Source organism: Hipposideros armiger, unplaced genomic scaffold, assembly GCF_001890085.2.
Source record: "Hipposideros armiger isolate ML-2016 unplaced genomic scaffold, ASM189008v1 scaffold_138, whole genome shotgun sequence".
In the NCBI taxonomy this organism is placed as follows: Eukaryota; Metazoa; Chordata; class Mammalia; order Chiroptera; family Hipposideridae; genus Hipposideros; species Hipposideros armiger.
This window is the reverse complement of record NW_017731488.1, coordinates 1,591,600-1,597,377: the sequence shown is the minus strand read 5'-3', so window position 1 is coordinate 1,597,377 and position 5,778 is coordinate 1,591,600.

Genomic DNA, 5,778 nt, shown 5'->3' with positions numbered 1-5,778 from the left:
CTTGGGGGCTGGGCTGAGCGCTTTGGGAAGTGTTAGCAGCGCTGTAGAGCTGGAGGGAAGATGGACCTGAGACTCTCCAGGCCTGATGAAGGGCAGGAGGTAGGGAGAAGCAGGTTGGCTTGTCTGCTGGGCAACTGGAGCGGGTGTGGCTCAGGCAAAAAGCTGGGTATTGGGTTTATCAAAGGTGTAGGGAGAAGGGAAATGGGGGAATGACTCTGGTATCGCTGGTCACGTCCGAAACTTGAGGTTGCAGCGTTTTGTTCATCTCAAACAAAACAAACCTGTGACTTTAGTAAGCTACCACCAGGTGGCGGTGTAATTCGGCTGCTCACATCAGATATTAACCCCAGCAAAATAAAAATTTCACTGATTTTTTTCAAAACAGATAAAAGTATAATTAGATTTATACACTAGTTCACATAATTTTTAAAAATTAAGATAATATTTTATGGGGAAAATGCCTGAGATACAAGTTGGTTTATTCTTCCCTTTATCGACTTACCCTAAACCTTGGGCTCTCTGGTGGGTGGATCTTCCCTTTTTCCTCTGGCTTGAGTCAACAACAACGGGAGCACATGCCAAAGTTTTCATGCCCGCTTGACAGACATTCTGGAAACAGCAGAGGACGTGAAGTCAGTTCCCATCCCTCAACTCAATTAGCCTAACTCTGGAGGTAGCTGCTCACCACCCCAGGTCACCCCACATCTGTACAGTAGGCTTTCCATGTACCATGGCTCTCCTCCCCTGGGCTTTAACTCTTGACTGCCTGCCACGCCAGAAGGTTGATTCTTTCAGGCACCGACCATCAACACCAACCATGGTCCATTCATCTCTATTACTGCCCTAGGTCTTTTTTTTTTTTCTTCTTTAAAATTTTTTTTGGGGAATTGGGGGAAGGGGAACAGGCAAGTTGCCGTCCCCCTGCCCCTCAGTCTTGTTGTGGAGGACGTTGCTTCACTGGCCCAAGTTGGCACCATCATTGCGCTCTTCCCGGGCGAGGCAGATTGGTCGCCGGCTTCTGGACGGCCGCTCACGCTGGCTGCTGGCTACACACGGTAGCCCATGGCAACCCACTGTAGCAGGGGCTGCAGCCTACCTCCGCCACTGGCGACTTACAGCAGCCCAGCTCCAGGTTGAGCTGTTGTTCAGCATCTTAGCTGTAGAGGGCAGTGTCACTGGCCCTCATATGTGGGATCCGAACAGGAGCCCTCTGGCGTCCTAAGCCAGCTCTCAACCAACTCGCCACTCAGCCGGCCCCTCACCGCCCTAGAGCTTAACCACAACACCTGGCACATGGATGATGATCAGCAGTGTGTTTGAATGAACAAATAAATTCCCATTTCACAGCTGAGGTAACTGAGGTCCCCAGAGGCAATGATGATGATGATGATGATGATAATAATAATATGTACCTAATATGCCAGACATATATTAACTCATTTAGTTCTCACAATAATTCTAGAAGTTAATACTATTATTATACCCATTATTCAAATTAGGGAATGGAGGCTTAGAGACATTTAGGATGGCGGAGCAATTGAAGGTGAGATAACAAGTCCAGTTAAACAGCTCATTTGGGGCGGGGAGCTGAGGTCAGGCATCATTCATTCATTGTTCGTTTATTGAGGGTACGTTTATTTCAGCTAGATGCCTGGTATCTATGGGATCTCTAGTCCATCTTAGGCCCCAGGGTGGATGAGCACCACGGGTGAGTGCTGCCCTGTCTCCCCTCTTCACCCTGGCCAGCCTCTGAGTGAAGCTCTTCATTTAGCTCCTCAGGTACAGCCCACAACAGCCTGCCCAAAATGGCCTCGGCCACCTTAAAGTTATATCCTCACTTTACATGGTCCCAGGCAAGAGAGCTTTCCTGGCAGTTTTGGTAGGAGAGAGGGGAAGGCCAGTTTATGTGTCCTCACATCTCATTGGCCCTTATTGGGTTGAGTGCTCATTTCTGAGCCAATCAGAGTGATCTGAAGGATGGTGGATTGACTCCACACCTGGGAGTAGGAAAGTGTTAATCCTATCACCAAGCAGGCTAAGAGAGAATCCCAAAGGAGAGGCAGGGTCTAGGTGGAAGGCTAGTGGATGCGCAAAGTACCCACATTTGCCCGCTCCTTCTGCCTGAAGCTGAGAGCTCCGGACAAATCCCCCTTCACTTACGGGAGCTGCTGGTGCCTCCAAACCAAGGAAAACTGCCTCTCTGCCCAGCTCCTCCTCTTGTTGGTGGTGTGGGCTTGGATTGGGCCTCAGATTACTCACCTGCACAGAGCTGTGGTGAGGGTCTGACCAAAACAAGGCCTGGTATCAACCGAAGGGCATCGTTGCCAATTCAACGCCAATATGAGTCCCCAGTTTGGGGTGTAGTGAGGGGAGAGACTTCGTTCAGTTCATTTAGCTCAACTGGGGAACCTCAAGGCTGCAGAATGGCACTGGCGAGGCAGCTTAGGTCTAGTGCTGCAGCTCCAGCCAGGGAGAACCTACCTTTGACGAAAACTGAAAGTGCGCTCCTTTGAGGCAGTTGGCGAAGCTGGCTTATATAGAGAATGGTGCCTGCCCCTGGTCCCTGATTAGAAGCCCAGGGACAGTTTGCATGCAGATGAGGACTCCAAATCCTCACAGTTTTATTGGTCCAAAAATCACTTTCCTGATTGGTCAGATGGAGCCACTCTAATTGGTTAATGATAATGCAAATGAGGATATAGATTTGCAGCCCCAATTGGCCCGAGCAGGTCTTCAGACCATTGTTTGATTTATGATCCTAGTAGCTTCTTTATAAAGGTCAGCTTAGGCAGCAAGAACACAGTGCTCGAGGCAGGCCCCTCAGTGCAGAAGGCAGGAAATGAGTCAGACATTCTAAAAAGAGAGAACAGAATTGCCATAGACAAGAGACGCCTAAAGAGACATGATGACTAAATGTGATGTAGTATCCAGAATGGGACCTGGGACAGAAAAGGGACACTAGGTAAAAACTGAAGAAATGAATTAAGTATGGACTTTAGTTAATGACAATGTATCAATATCAGTTCATTAATGTAACAAATGTACCATACTAATATGTTAATAATAGGAGAAATTGGGTATGGGCTGTATAGGAACTTCTGTACTATCTTATCAATTTTTCTGTAAATCTAAAACTATTCTAAAATAAAATTTTATCAAAAAGAGGTAGGGCAGCAAATGCCAAGGCCCTGAGGCAGGATTGTGCCTGGTGGGATTAGCAGAGAGGAGGTCAGAGAGATAGGTGGGGGATGAATCGTGTACAGACTAGTGGACATTCTAAGGACTCTGTCCTTTGCTCTGAGGTGGATATGGAACCATTGGTGAGCCTTGACACCATCTGACTTCTGTTCTGCTTTGTTGAAACTGGACCATACGGGGCAGGAGCTGATGCAGGAAGCCTACAGAAGTCCAGGCGAAGAGGATGGTGGGACAGACCAGGATGGTAGCAGGGAAAGAGGTGAGAACAGGTCAAGTTCTGGAAACATTTTGTAGGTAAAGCTGACTGGATGTGCTGACAAATTAGATGTCGGGTTCACGTGAAGAGGCCCAGGGACAGCCTGAGCAACTGTAAGGATGGAGTTGCCATGCACTGAGGTGGAGAAGGAAATTAGGGTTTGGGGAGAAGTTAGGAACTCAGGTTTGGGGGAAATTAGGGACTCAGTTTAAACATATTGAGTCCAAGGTGCCCGTGAGACATCCCAGAAGAGACGTCAAAAGGAAAAAGACGTCACAAGCCTGGTCTAAGCTGGAGATGATGAATGTGAGAGTCATCAGCAACGAAACAGAATTTAAAACCCTGAAACCTGGGGAGGTGAGATCACTTTGGGGAGAGAAGGTGAACACAGGCACACACACACACACACACACACACAGAGCCATTTAAATGAGCTTAGAGACTCACCTGCATTAGCTCATTTTATCCTTGCAACAAATTCTCCGGCCCACTTCTCATTCGTTCCTCCTAAAAAAGCCATGAGGACTAGTAAGATGATGGGTGAGGGAAAGTGCTAACTGGCCCAGGGCCTGGCAGGTACCGATTCGCTGATTCTCACAGCAGCCCTGTGTCCTCGTGACTCCCTTCATCATCCCCATTTGACAGATGAAGAAAGCCAGGCACAGAGAACTTCGGTGACTTGGCTCAAATTCTATTCCACAGAAAGTGCCCCGGGGGGGTGGGGGGGTCACATCAAACCCCTCTGCTCTCACAAGAAATTCAGTTTACTCCAAGTCAAGGCCGATGGGTCTGCAGAGCAGCCTCACCCCAGGACCTACCCCACAGAAGGCCCCCAGTGTCCCCCGCCCTGGCCTGCCACTGTGCCTGAAGTGCCCCTGCTGGGCTCATTCCTTGGAGTTTTGAGGACATGTTGGACCCCAGTGTCGGCTGCTGGAATGACTCACGCTCAGGAGAGGAAGCTATTAAGCTATCAGTTCCCACCTAGGGGCCCAGACCTATAGAGGAGGGGAAGTTGCAACGTACATTTCCAAAGCTAGTTTTGATATTTTAAAAAGGCTGCACAGGTGACTTGAAAGGTTGAATTCTCTTGCTTTTTTGGTCCACTGGCCACGGCAGTCCATCAGTTAGTTCTATGAGCAGTTATACTCTGGACTAGTAATATTGGTAGTCACAAATTAATACGTGTACTTTCTTTTTTTAAAGTTTTATTGGGGAACAGTGTGTGTTTCCTGGACCCTTCAGCTCCAAGTCAAGCAGTTGTTTTCAATATAGTTGTGAGGGCACAACTCAGTGGCCCATGTGGGGATTGAACCGGCAACCTTTGTGTTATGCGCTCTATGCTCTAACCAACTGAGCTAATCAGCTGCCCCACGTGTAGTTACTTTCGTTTGTTGGTAAAATCCTTAAAACATGGAGCGCATGGGAGAGGAAGATACTGAAAGACGGGTTGGTGGCCAGAGGGCTAAGACTCATTGCTTTGGGCTTTGGCTACTAGAACTACTGGTATGATGGCCATCTGTGGGCTTCTTGGCCCCCAGCTCAGCAGCATTTTGGTTTCTTTTTTGTAACAATCTCTCTGTTCATGCGTGCAGCCGTGGGGATGCCCATAAGCTCTACCTCCCACCACAAAGCTGAGGGCCCTGCTCTCCACCCCAGGGTTCAGCCAGCCAAGGGGAGAGCACAGGACTCCAGCTTGCACTGTCTGCGTATTAGTCAGCTTTTGCAGTGGTGACAAACAGCCCCTAAATCTCAGTGGCTTACACCAATAGCATGGACTGCTCAGCTCTCAGCCAGGTGTGGTCCCCATCTGGGAAATACTGTTCTCCAGGCAGAGAGAGTAAGAGGTTGGCTAACCTGAACCACTCAGGTATTTTTAAAGCTTCCACTCAGATCTGGTGTGTGTGATGTCCACTCCATCCCATAAGCCAATTCTGATACCCAGGAGGGTGGGTGTATAATCGTCTCAGTGGGGACGGAGTGGCTAATTGGGAACAATTCACATCTACCACAGTCTCCCAAGACTCTTGCTTGAGAGAGGCTTGGTTGTGGACTCATTCGCCCCAGGGGCAGGCCCAGACCCCTCCGAGATCTGAAGCTGGCTGACTGTCTTTCTCAGCTGCCTTCTCAGCGACCAGGCCACACTCTGTATGTAACCGCGTCATCCTTTTCTATTCAGTTCCATTTTGGGTTTATATTGGCCACAGCCTGTTTCCATGGCTTTTTTTTATTTTAGAGATTTTTATTGGGGAATTGGGGGGATGGGAACAGTGCTGGGGAATTGGGGGAAGGGGAACAGACAAGTTGCTGTCCTTTTGGTCTTCGGT